Source organism: Rhinopithecus bieti, unplaced genomic scaffold, assembly GCF_001698545.2.
Source record: "Rhinopithecus bieti isolate Rb0 unplaced genomic scaffold, ASM169854v2 scaffold_66918, whole genome shotgun sequence".
Taxonomy (NCBI): Eukaryota; Metazoa; Chordata; class Mammalia; order Primates; family Cercopithecidae; genus Rhinopithecus; species Rhinopithecus bieti.
The window spans coordinates 54,606-65,179 of NW_016825404.1; the positions used below are offsets into that span (position 1 = coordinate 54,606).

The following is a 10,574-nucleotide window of genomic DNA, read 5'->3' on the forward strand; positions in this document are numbered from 1 at the left end:
TTTTTTTTTTTTTTTTTTTTTTTTTTTTTTTTTTGAGGCAGAGTCTTCTCTGTGTCACCCAGGCTGGAGTGCAGTGGCACAATCTCGGCTCACTGCAAGCTCTGCCTCCTGGGTTTCACGCCGTTCTCCTGCCTCAGCCTCCCGAGTAGCTGGGACTACAGGCGCCTGCCACCACACCTAGCCAATTTTTTTGTATTTTTTTTTAGTAGAGACAGAGTTTCACCTTGTTAGCCAGGATGGTCTCGATCTCCTGACCTCGTGATGATCCGCCCGCCTTGGCCTCCCAAAGTGCTGAGATTACAGGTGTGAGCCACCACGCCCAACCAGCTGTATTGAAATTTTAAAATAATTTCAGTGTCTAATATGATCCAGACCAGAGCTGGATTATGGTCCTTGGAACCCCACTCCATCAAATAGGTTGGTTATTTTGAATGTTGATTTGCCCAGCCTGGCATCTGACATCTCAAAGTAGGCTCTGAGCATCTTATTTATTGACTCCCCATCTACCCACACGATCCTGATTGTGAAAATTTTACCTTTGTTTCCAGAAAGTAATTCCCTTTCGTTGTTAATACTGAGATTCATTTATCTAATTAGATTGATTCTCCATCACTTTTGCCAGCTTCCACTGCTGGAGATTGTGCTGTTCCTCCATCAAATCAGCCCACTCATCTCAGGCAGTCCACCTGGACACTACTAGGCAGACTGTACCTTTTCCTAATAAACTCCCACTGCTTTGCCCCAACTAAGAGAATTCTGAGTGATAGCAAAAGGTTTCCTTTGAGTCTGAACCCACTTCATCTTTTGGACGTCATGATTTTAAACTTCTTTTTACCCTTACAGAACATGGCATCCCTTAGAGTATTAATGCAATGCCCCCCACTTGCCAAACCACAGTCCACATATGCTCTCAAGCATATACTCTCAGCTTCAGCATCCTCTGCCACTTCTTAGTTTTACACTGGCCACTGCCCCATATAGAGATTCTAGCCTACCTCATTGCATTGAGAGAACCTGTTGGTGTTTCCCTTTACCATTTGTCCACTTATTTCAAAGCTCAGAAAGTGCACAGATTTTGAAAAACATCAGGACTGGCAGGGAAGTGTCATGCTCTTCCTTTAAATCTTAATCTTGGTCTGGTATGGTTGCTCATGTCTGTAACCCATCACTTTGAGAGGCTGAGGCAGGAGGATCAATTGAGGCCAGGAGTTCAAGACCAGCCTGGGCAACACAGTGAGACAGCGTTTCTACAAAAAAATTAAAAACTGAACTGGGCATAGTGGTGAATGCTTGTAGTCCTACCTACTCAGGAGGCTGAGGCAGGAGGATCACTTGAGCCCAGGTGGTTGATGCTGTGGCAAGCCAGGATCACACCACCACATTCCAGCTTGGGAAACAGAATGAGATTTTGTCTCAAACACACACACGAAACAAAAATCTTCATCTTTTTAATTTTGACCCATTAATATACTTTTCAGGGTCCTTCTGAATATAAATTCTGTTCCTCAATATATTGACATGAGCAAATTTATCATATAAAACTTGATAAGGGCCAGGATCTTACCTGCAATCCCAGTGCTTTTGGAAGGCTGAGGCAGTTGGATCACATGAGGCCATGAGTTCAATATCAGCCTGAGCAACATAGCAAAGCCCTGTTTCTAAAAAAAAAAAAAAAAAAAAAAAGAATTAAAAACTAACCAGGCACAGTGGCATGTACTATCCAGTTAAGTACTAGCCAGGCACAGTAGCCCTAGCTACTCAAGAGGCTGAGGTGGGAGGATCGCTTGAGCCCAGGAGTTCGAGGCTGCAGTGAGCCACGACTGCACTCCAGCCTGGGCAACAGAGCAAGACTGTCTCTAACAACAGAAACGAATAAACAAACAAAAACTTGATAAGGTAAATGTTTCTTATATTTTCACATAACTTACTGACTGAAAATTTGTGTTAAATACAGGATTGCTGACATGCGCTTAAGTTTTTCTTTCTTCTTTAAACACTTAGGGGTCCATGGAGCTGCACTGTAATCTAGTCCACCTCTCTCTCTCTTGTCCACTATGTCACCATAAGAAACTTTGAGAAATGCCTTCCTGAAATCCAGGTAGATAATTAATACAGATTTGCCTAATAAAATAATCTGTTTCTGTGTTATGAGAGGAAACGATGTCCCTAGGGGTTTTTAAATATATGTTTTATTTTAATCTTAATTGTATTTCTCTTCCATATCCAGAAGTTCAAAGTTGATGTTGAATATTCCTACATGGCTATTGATCTTCATCTCCCCCAAAAGCCCCTGTAGGTTTTATAAGTAAGACTACTACCAAGGTCCCATGTTTTATAGTTTCTCAAAGTTCCTCTGAGTTAGTAAGTTTTCTTGGACGAGTCATTAATATTTCAGAAGGTAGAATTGACCGTTACTTTATACAACTCATCAGATGTTTATTGATCACTAGATTTGCATGAAAATAGATTTCAGAAGAGGTGGAGCAAGATAGCCTAATGGAAGCCTACTCGGACCCCACTGCAGGAACATCAAATTAACTAACTACACACAAAAATCACTATCATAAGAACCAAAAATCAGGTGAGCAATTACAGTACCTGGTTTTAACTTCACATTACTGACAGAGACATTGAAGAGGTCAGGAAAGATTATCTTGAAGTGCTGATGCTCCCTCCGCAACCCCCTACCAGTGCTGCACAGAGAGGGAGAGTGCAGCAAATGTGGGGCTTTGTAGTGAACTCAGTGCTGCTCTGTCACAGCAGAAAGCAGAACCAGGTTGAACTTAGCCAACGCCCGCTCATGGAGGGAGCATTTGGACCAGCCCTAGACAGAAGGGAATTTCCTGCTCTGGTAGTTGGAGCTTGAGTTTCAGCAAGACTTGCCACTGGGAGGTGGAGTGCTCTGGAGCCCTAAGTGAACTTGAGGGGCAGTCTAGGCCACAAGGACTGCGATTCCTAGGCAATTCCTAGTGTTGAGCTGGGCTCAGAGCCAGTGGATTTGGGGGGCACATGACTTACTGAGACACCAGATGGGGTGGCTAAGGGAGTGCCTGTGCCACTTCTCCCCCACCTCCTGGCAATGGGTAGGTGGCATGGAGAAATCTATGTTCTTGGGAGAGGGAGAAGGCAGCAATGGGGATCTTTACATTGAACTCTGCTGCCCTGTCATAGCAGACACCTAGCAGGATTCATCACCTGATGACTAAAGAGCCCCTGGGCCCTGAATGACCAAAGCAACACCCAGGTAATATGCCATGGGCCTTGGAGTCTGAGACTTGCTGGCTTCAGGTGTGATCCAGCACATTCACAGCTGTGGTGGCTATGGTGAAAGACTCCTTCTGTTTGAGAAAAGCAGAGGGAAAAATAAAGGGGACTCTGTATGGGACCTTAGGCACTAGCTTAGCTACAGTGGGGTACAGCACCAAGCAGGCCCCTGTGGTTCCCAAATCTAGACCTAAGCTCTTGGTTAGCATTTATAAACCTGTGGGGCCAGAGGGGGTGCCCACTGCCCTGAACAGTGAGTCTCGGGCCTGATAGCATTAATCACAAGCTGACTGAAGAGCTCCTGGGCTTTAAGTGAACACTGGTGGTGGCCTGGCAGAACCCCTGTGGGTCAATGATGGTGGTGGCCACATGGAGAGGCTCCTTGGCCTGTGGAAAGAGGAGGGACGAGTGGGAAAGGTGTATCTTGTGTGGTTTGAGTGCCAGCTTAGCCACAGTGGACTAGAACACCAAGTAAATTTCCAAGATTTTTGACCTCAATCTCTGGCTCCCAGACAGCATCTCTGGACCCATCCAGGGCCAGGGCGAAGTCACTGCCCTGAAGGAAGGGACAAAACTCTGGTTAGCTTTGCCACCTGCTGATTGTATAACTATAGGCACTTGAGTGAACTTAGGGGGTAGCCAGGTAGTGGTTACAGCAGGTCTTAGGCAAGTCCCAGTGATGTGCTGGCTTCAGGTCTGACCCAGTACAGCCCCAATGATGGTGGCCACTGGGGTGCTGTGTTCCACCACCCCTAGTTGTAGGAGGCTCCATATAGAGAGAAAGACTATTTGTTTTGGAGAAAGTAAGGGAAAAGAACAAGAGTCTAAGCCTGGTAATCCAGAGAATTCTTCTAGATCTTATCCAAGATCACCAAGCAGTAACTCTGTGAATCTTCGAGAACCACAGCATTATTGAATTCGGGGCCCCAATCTTTTCAAATAGCTGGAAAGCCTTCCCAAGAAGGGCAGGTACAAACAAGCCCAGACTGCAAATACTACAATAAATGCCTAACTCTTCAATGCCCAGACACCGACAAACAAGCATCAAGACCATCCAGGAAAACATGACCTCACCATATGAACTAAATAAGGAACCAGGGACCGATCCTGTAGAAACAGAGATATGTAACCTTTTAGACAGAGAATTCAAAAAAGTTATGTTGAGGAAACTCAAAGAAATCCAAGATAACACATAGAAAGAATTCAGAATTCTATCAGATAAATGTAACAAAGAGATTGAAATAATTACAAAGAATTAAGCAGAAATTCTGGAACTAAAAAATGCAACTGGCATACTGAAGGACATGTCAGAGTCCTTTAATAGCAGAACTGGTCAAGCAGAAGAATGAATTAGTGAGATTGAAGACAGGATCTTTGAAAATATACAGTCAGAGGAGACAAAAGAAAAAAATAAAAAAGTATTAAGCACACCTACAAGATCTAGAAAATAACCTTAAAAGGGCAAATCTATGAGTTATTGACCTTAAAGAGGGGGTAGAGAAAGAGATGGGGTAAAAGGATAATATCAGAGAACTTTCTAAACTTAGAGAAATATACCGATATGCAAGTACAAGGAGGTTACACAACACGAAGCAGATGGAACTCAAAGACTAACTGAAGGCATTTAATAATAAAAGTCCCAAAGGTAAAAGATAAAGAAAGTATCCTAAAAGCAGCAAGAGAAAAGAAGCAAATAACATACAATGGAGCTCCAATATGTCTGGCAGCAGACTTTTCAGTGGAAGCCTTACAGGCCATGGGAGAGTCGCATGACATCTTTAAAGTGCTTCAGGAAAGGAACTTTTACCCTAGAATATTATACAGAGAAAATACCCTTCAAACATGAAGGAGAAATGAAGAGCTTCTCAGACAAACAAAAGCTGAGGGATTTCATCAACTCCAGACCTGTTCTACAAGAAATGCTAAATGGTGTACATCAATCTAAAAGAAAAAGATGTTAATGAGCAGTAATAATTCATAAGGAGGTACAAAACTCACTGGTAATAACACACAGAAAAGCAAATAATATTATAACACTGTAAATGTAATGTGTAAAGTATTCTTAAGTAGGAAGACTAAACTATGAACCAATCAAAAATAATAACTACAACAACTTTTCAAAATATAGGCAGTACAGTAAGACATAAATAGAAACAACAAAAGTTAAAAGGAGGGGACAAAGTTAAAGTGCAGACTTTTATTAGTTTTCTATTTGTTTACTTATTTGTTCATTTATGCAACCAGTGTTAAGTTGTCATTAGTTTAAAATAATGAGTTATAAGATAGTATTTGCAAGTCTCATGGCGACCTAAAAGTGAAAAACACACGACAGATACACAAAATGTAAAAAACAAAAAAGTAGTTCATACCACCAGAGGAAATCACCTTCACTAAAAGAAAGACAAGGAGGAAGGAAAGAAAGAAGAGAGGACCACAAAACAACCAGAAAACAAATAACAAAATGGCAGGAGTAGGTCCTTACTTATCAATAATAACATTGAATGTAAATGGACCAAACTTTCCAATCAAAAGACATAGAGTGGCTGAATAGATAAAAAAGTAAGACTCAATGTCTTGCCTACAAGAAATAAGCTTCATTTATAAAGACACACATAAGCTGAAAATAAAGGGATGGAAAAAAAATTCCATGCCAATGGAAATAAAAAAATACCAGGAGTAGCTATACTTATTCAGACAAAATAGACTTGAAGATAAAAACCATAAAAAGAGATGAAGCAGGGTATTATATAATGATAAAGGGGTCCATTCAGTAAGAAGATATAACAATTATAATAAACATATATGCACCTAACACTGGAGCACCCAGATATATAAAACAAATATTATTAGAGCTAAAGACAAAGATAGATCTCAATACAGTGAGGGCTGGAGACTTCAACACTCCACTTTCACCAATGGACAGATCTTCCAGACAAAAAATCAATGAGGAAACACTGGAATTAATCTGCACTATAGAACAAATGGATATAATAGATATTTACAGAACATCACATCCAAAGGCTGCAGTATACACATTCTTCCCCTCAGCACATGGATTATCCTCAATGATAGACCATATGTTAGGTCACAAAACAAATCTTAGAATGTTCAAAAAATTGAAATAACATCAAGCATCTTCTCTGACCACAATGGAATAAAACTAGAAATCAAGAGCAAGAGGAATTGTGGAAACTTTGCAAACACATGGAAATTAAACAATATGCTCCTGAATGACCAGTGGGTCAATGAAGAAATTAAGAGGGAAACTGAAAAATTTCTTGAAACAAATTATAGTGAAAACATAACATATCAAAAACTATAGGATACACCAAAAGCAGTACTAAGAAAAAAATTTATAAGTGTCTACATTAAACGAGAAAAAATTCAAATAAATAACCTAACAGTGCATCTTAAAGAACTAGAAAAGCAGAAGCAAACCAGATGAAAAAGTTAGCACAAGAAAAGAAATAAGGACCAGAGAGCTAGACAAGAAAGAGTAAAACAAAATAAACCAAAAAGTTAGTACAAAAAAAAAAGACCAGAGAACTAGAAAAGCAAGAGAAAACCAAACCAGAAATTTAGTACAAGAAAAGAAATAAAGACAAGAGCAGAAATTAATGAATTAAAAAAAATTTAAATTAACAACATTGAGAAACGGCTAGCCAGGCTAACTAAGAAAAAAAGCGAGAGAAGACCAAAATAAATAAAATCAAAGATGAAAAAGAAGACATTACAACTGATACTACAGACATTCAAAGGATCATTAGTGGCTACTATGAGCAACTATATGAAAAAATTGCTAATCTAGAGGAAATGTATAATTTCCTAAATTCACACAATATAGAAAAATTGAAAATCTAGAGGAAATGTAGAATTTCCCAAACTCATACAATCTACCAAGATTGAACCATGAGGAAATCCAAAACCTAAACAGACCAATAACAAGTAGTGAGATCAAAACTGTAATGAAAAGTCTCCCAGTAAAGAAAATCCCAGGATCCAATAGTTTCCCTGAATTATACCAAACATTTAAAGAATTAATACCAATCCTACTCAAAATATTCTGAAAAACAGAGGAGAACAGAATACTGCCAGACTCATTCTCTGAGGCCAATATTACCCTGATACCAAAATGAGACAAAAACACAAAAAAACTACAGGCCAATACGCGAGATGGATATTAATGCAAAAATCCTCAACAAAATACTATCAAACTGAATTCAACAATACATTAAAAAGATTATTCATCATGACCAAGTGGGATTTATCTCGCAGATGCCAAGTATAGTTCAGTCTACATAAACCAATCATTGTGATACATCATATCAACACAATGAAGGATAAAAACCATATGAGCATTTCAACTGATATTGCAAAAGCATTTGATAAAGTTCAACATCCCTTCATGATAAAAACCCTAACAAACTAGGCAAAGAAGGAACATACCTCAACACAATAAAATCCATTTACGACAGACCCACAACTGGTATCTTACTGAATGGGGAAAAACTAAACCTTTCCTCTTAGATCTGGAACAAGACAAGAATGCCTGCTTTCATCACTATTATTTAATATGGCACTGGAAGTTCTAGCTAGAGCAATCAGATAAGGAAAAGAAATAAAGGACATCCCAGTTGGAAAGGAAGAAGTCAAATTATCCTTGTTTTCAGATAATATGATCTTACACATGGAAAAACCTGAAGATTCCACCAGAAACCTATTTGAACTGATAAACAAATTCAGTAAAGCTGCAGGATACAAAATGAACACACAAAAATAGTGGCACTGCTATATGCGAAGAGCGAACAATCTGAAAAGAAATCAAAAGTAATTCCATGTACAATAGCCACAAAATAAAATTAAGAACCTAAAATTAACCAAAGACATGAAAATCTCTACAATAAAACTATAAAACACTGATGAAAAAAATTGAAGAAGACACACAAAAAATTTAAAGACAGTCCATGCTCATGAATTGGAAGAATCAATATTGTTAAAATGTACATACTACCCAATCTACAGATTTAATGCAATACTTATCAAAATACCAATAACATCCTTCACAGAAATAGAAAAACCAATCCTAAAATTTATACGGAACCACAAAAGACCCAGAATAGTCAAAGCTACCTGAGCAAAAAGAACAAAACTGGAGAAATCACATTACCTGACTTCAAATTATACTACACAGCTATAGTAACAAAAACAGCATGGGACTGGCATAAAAACAGACACATAGACCAATGGAACAGAATAGAGAAAGCAGAAATAAATCTATGCATCTATACAGTGCACTTATTTTCAACAAAGATGCCAAGAATATACACTGGGGAAAAGAAAGTCTCTTCTACAAATGGTACTGGGAAAACTGGATATCCATATGCAGGAGAATGAAACTAGACCCCTATTTCTCACCATATACAAAATCCAAATCAAAATGAAGTAAAGACTTAAATCTAAGACCTCAAACTATGAAACACTGGCTTGGACAAAAAATTCTTGGATAGTACCCCACAACCACAGGCAACCATAGCAAAAATGGACAAATGGGATCATATCAAGTTTTAAAAAGCTTCTACACAGTGAAGGAAAAACTAAAGCAAAGAAACAACTCACGGAATGAGGGAAAATATTGGCAAACTGCCCATCTGACAAGATAACTAGAATACATTAGGAGCTTAAGTAACTCCATAGGAAAAAATCTAATAATCAGATTTTAAAATGGGGAAAATATTTGAATAGACATTTTTGAAAAGAAGACATACAAATGGCAAGCAGGCATATGAAAAGGTGCTCAACATCATTGATCTCAGTGAAATGCAAATCAAAACTACAGTAAGACTTCATCTCATCCCAGTTAAAATGGCTTTTATCCAAAAGACAGGCAGTAACAAATGGTAGTGAGAACATGGAGAAAAGGAAACCTTTGTACATTGTTGGTAGGAATGTACATCAGTACAATCACTGTGGAGAAGTTTGGAGGTTCCTCACAAAACTAAAATAGAGCTACAATATGATCCATCGATCCCACTGCTGAGTATATGCCCAAAAGAAAAGAAATCGGTTTATTGAAGAGATATCCTCCATGCTGTTTGTTGCAGCACTGTTCACAATAGCCAAGATTTGGAAGCAACCTAAATGCCCATCAACAGATGATTGGATAAAACGTGTGATACATATACACAACAAAGTACTATTCAGTCATAAAAAAGAATGAGATCCTGTCATTTGCAACAACATGGAGGGAGCTGGAGGCCATTATGTTAAGTGAAATAAGTTAGACAAAAAGATAAACTTCATATGTTCTCATTTATTTGTGGGTGCTAAAAATGAAAATAATTGGCCCAGCGCAGTGGCTCATGCCTGTAATCCCAACACTTTGGGAGGCCAAGACAGGTGCATCACTGGAGGCTAGGAGTTTGAGACCAGCCTGGCAAACATGGTGAAACCTTGCCTCTACTAAAAATACAAAAATCAGCAGGACATGGTGGTACAGGCCTGTAATCCCAGCTAATCGAGAGGCTGAGACACAAGAATCACTTCAACCTGGGAGGCAGAGGTTGCAGTGAGCCGGGATCATGCTACTGCACTCCAGCTTGAGCGACAGAAGTGAAAATATAATTGAACTCTCAGAGTTAGAGAGTTGAAGGATGGTTACCAGAGACTGGGAAGGGTAGTAGGCAGGTGGAGAACAAGTGGAGATGATTAATGAGTACTGGAGAGAGAGAGAGAGAAAGAGAGAAAGAGAGAGAGAGACAATGAATAAAACCTAGTGTTTGATAGCACAACAGGGTGACTACGGTCAATTTTATATATATATATTTTATTTTATTTTATTTTTTTTTGAGACGGAATCTTGCTCTCTTGCCCAGGTTAATGTTCAGGAGTGCTATCTCAGCTCACTACAGCCTCTGTCTCCTGGGTTTAAGCGATTCTCCTGCCTCAGCCTCCAGAGTAGCTGGGATTACAGGTGCGCACCACCACTCCGCCTAATTTTGTATTTTTAGTAGAGACCAGGTTTCACCATGTTAGCCAGGCTGGTCTTGAATTCGTGACCTCAAGTGATCTATCTGACAGCCTCAGCTTCCTAAAGTGCTGGAATTACAGGCATGAGCCACCGCACCTGGCCATTATTCATTTTAAAAAAACTAAAATAATATGATTGGATTGTTTTTTTTATTTTATTTATTTATTTTTTTATTATACTTTAAGTTCTAGGGTACATGTGCATAACGTGCAGGTTTGTTACATATGTATACTTGTGCCATGTTGGTGTGCTGCACCCATCAACTCGTCAGCACCCATCAATT

At 39.1% G+C, this 10,574-nt stretch overlaps 1 long non-coding RNA gene across 1 annotated transcript; it reads left to right on the forward strand.

Annotated features, from left to right (window-relative positions):
* Positions 1–2,001: 2,001 nt before the first annotated feature.
* Positions 2,002–10,179, forward strand: LOC108522653 (uncharacterized). The gene is made up of 3 exons (XR_001883561.1): positions 2,002–2,098; positions 2,451–2,581; positions 10,137–10,179. It is a non-coding gene; the product is annotated as an uncharacterized LOC108522653 (long non-coding RNA).
* Positions 10,180–10,574: the final 395 nt, after the last annotated feature.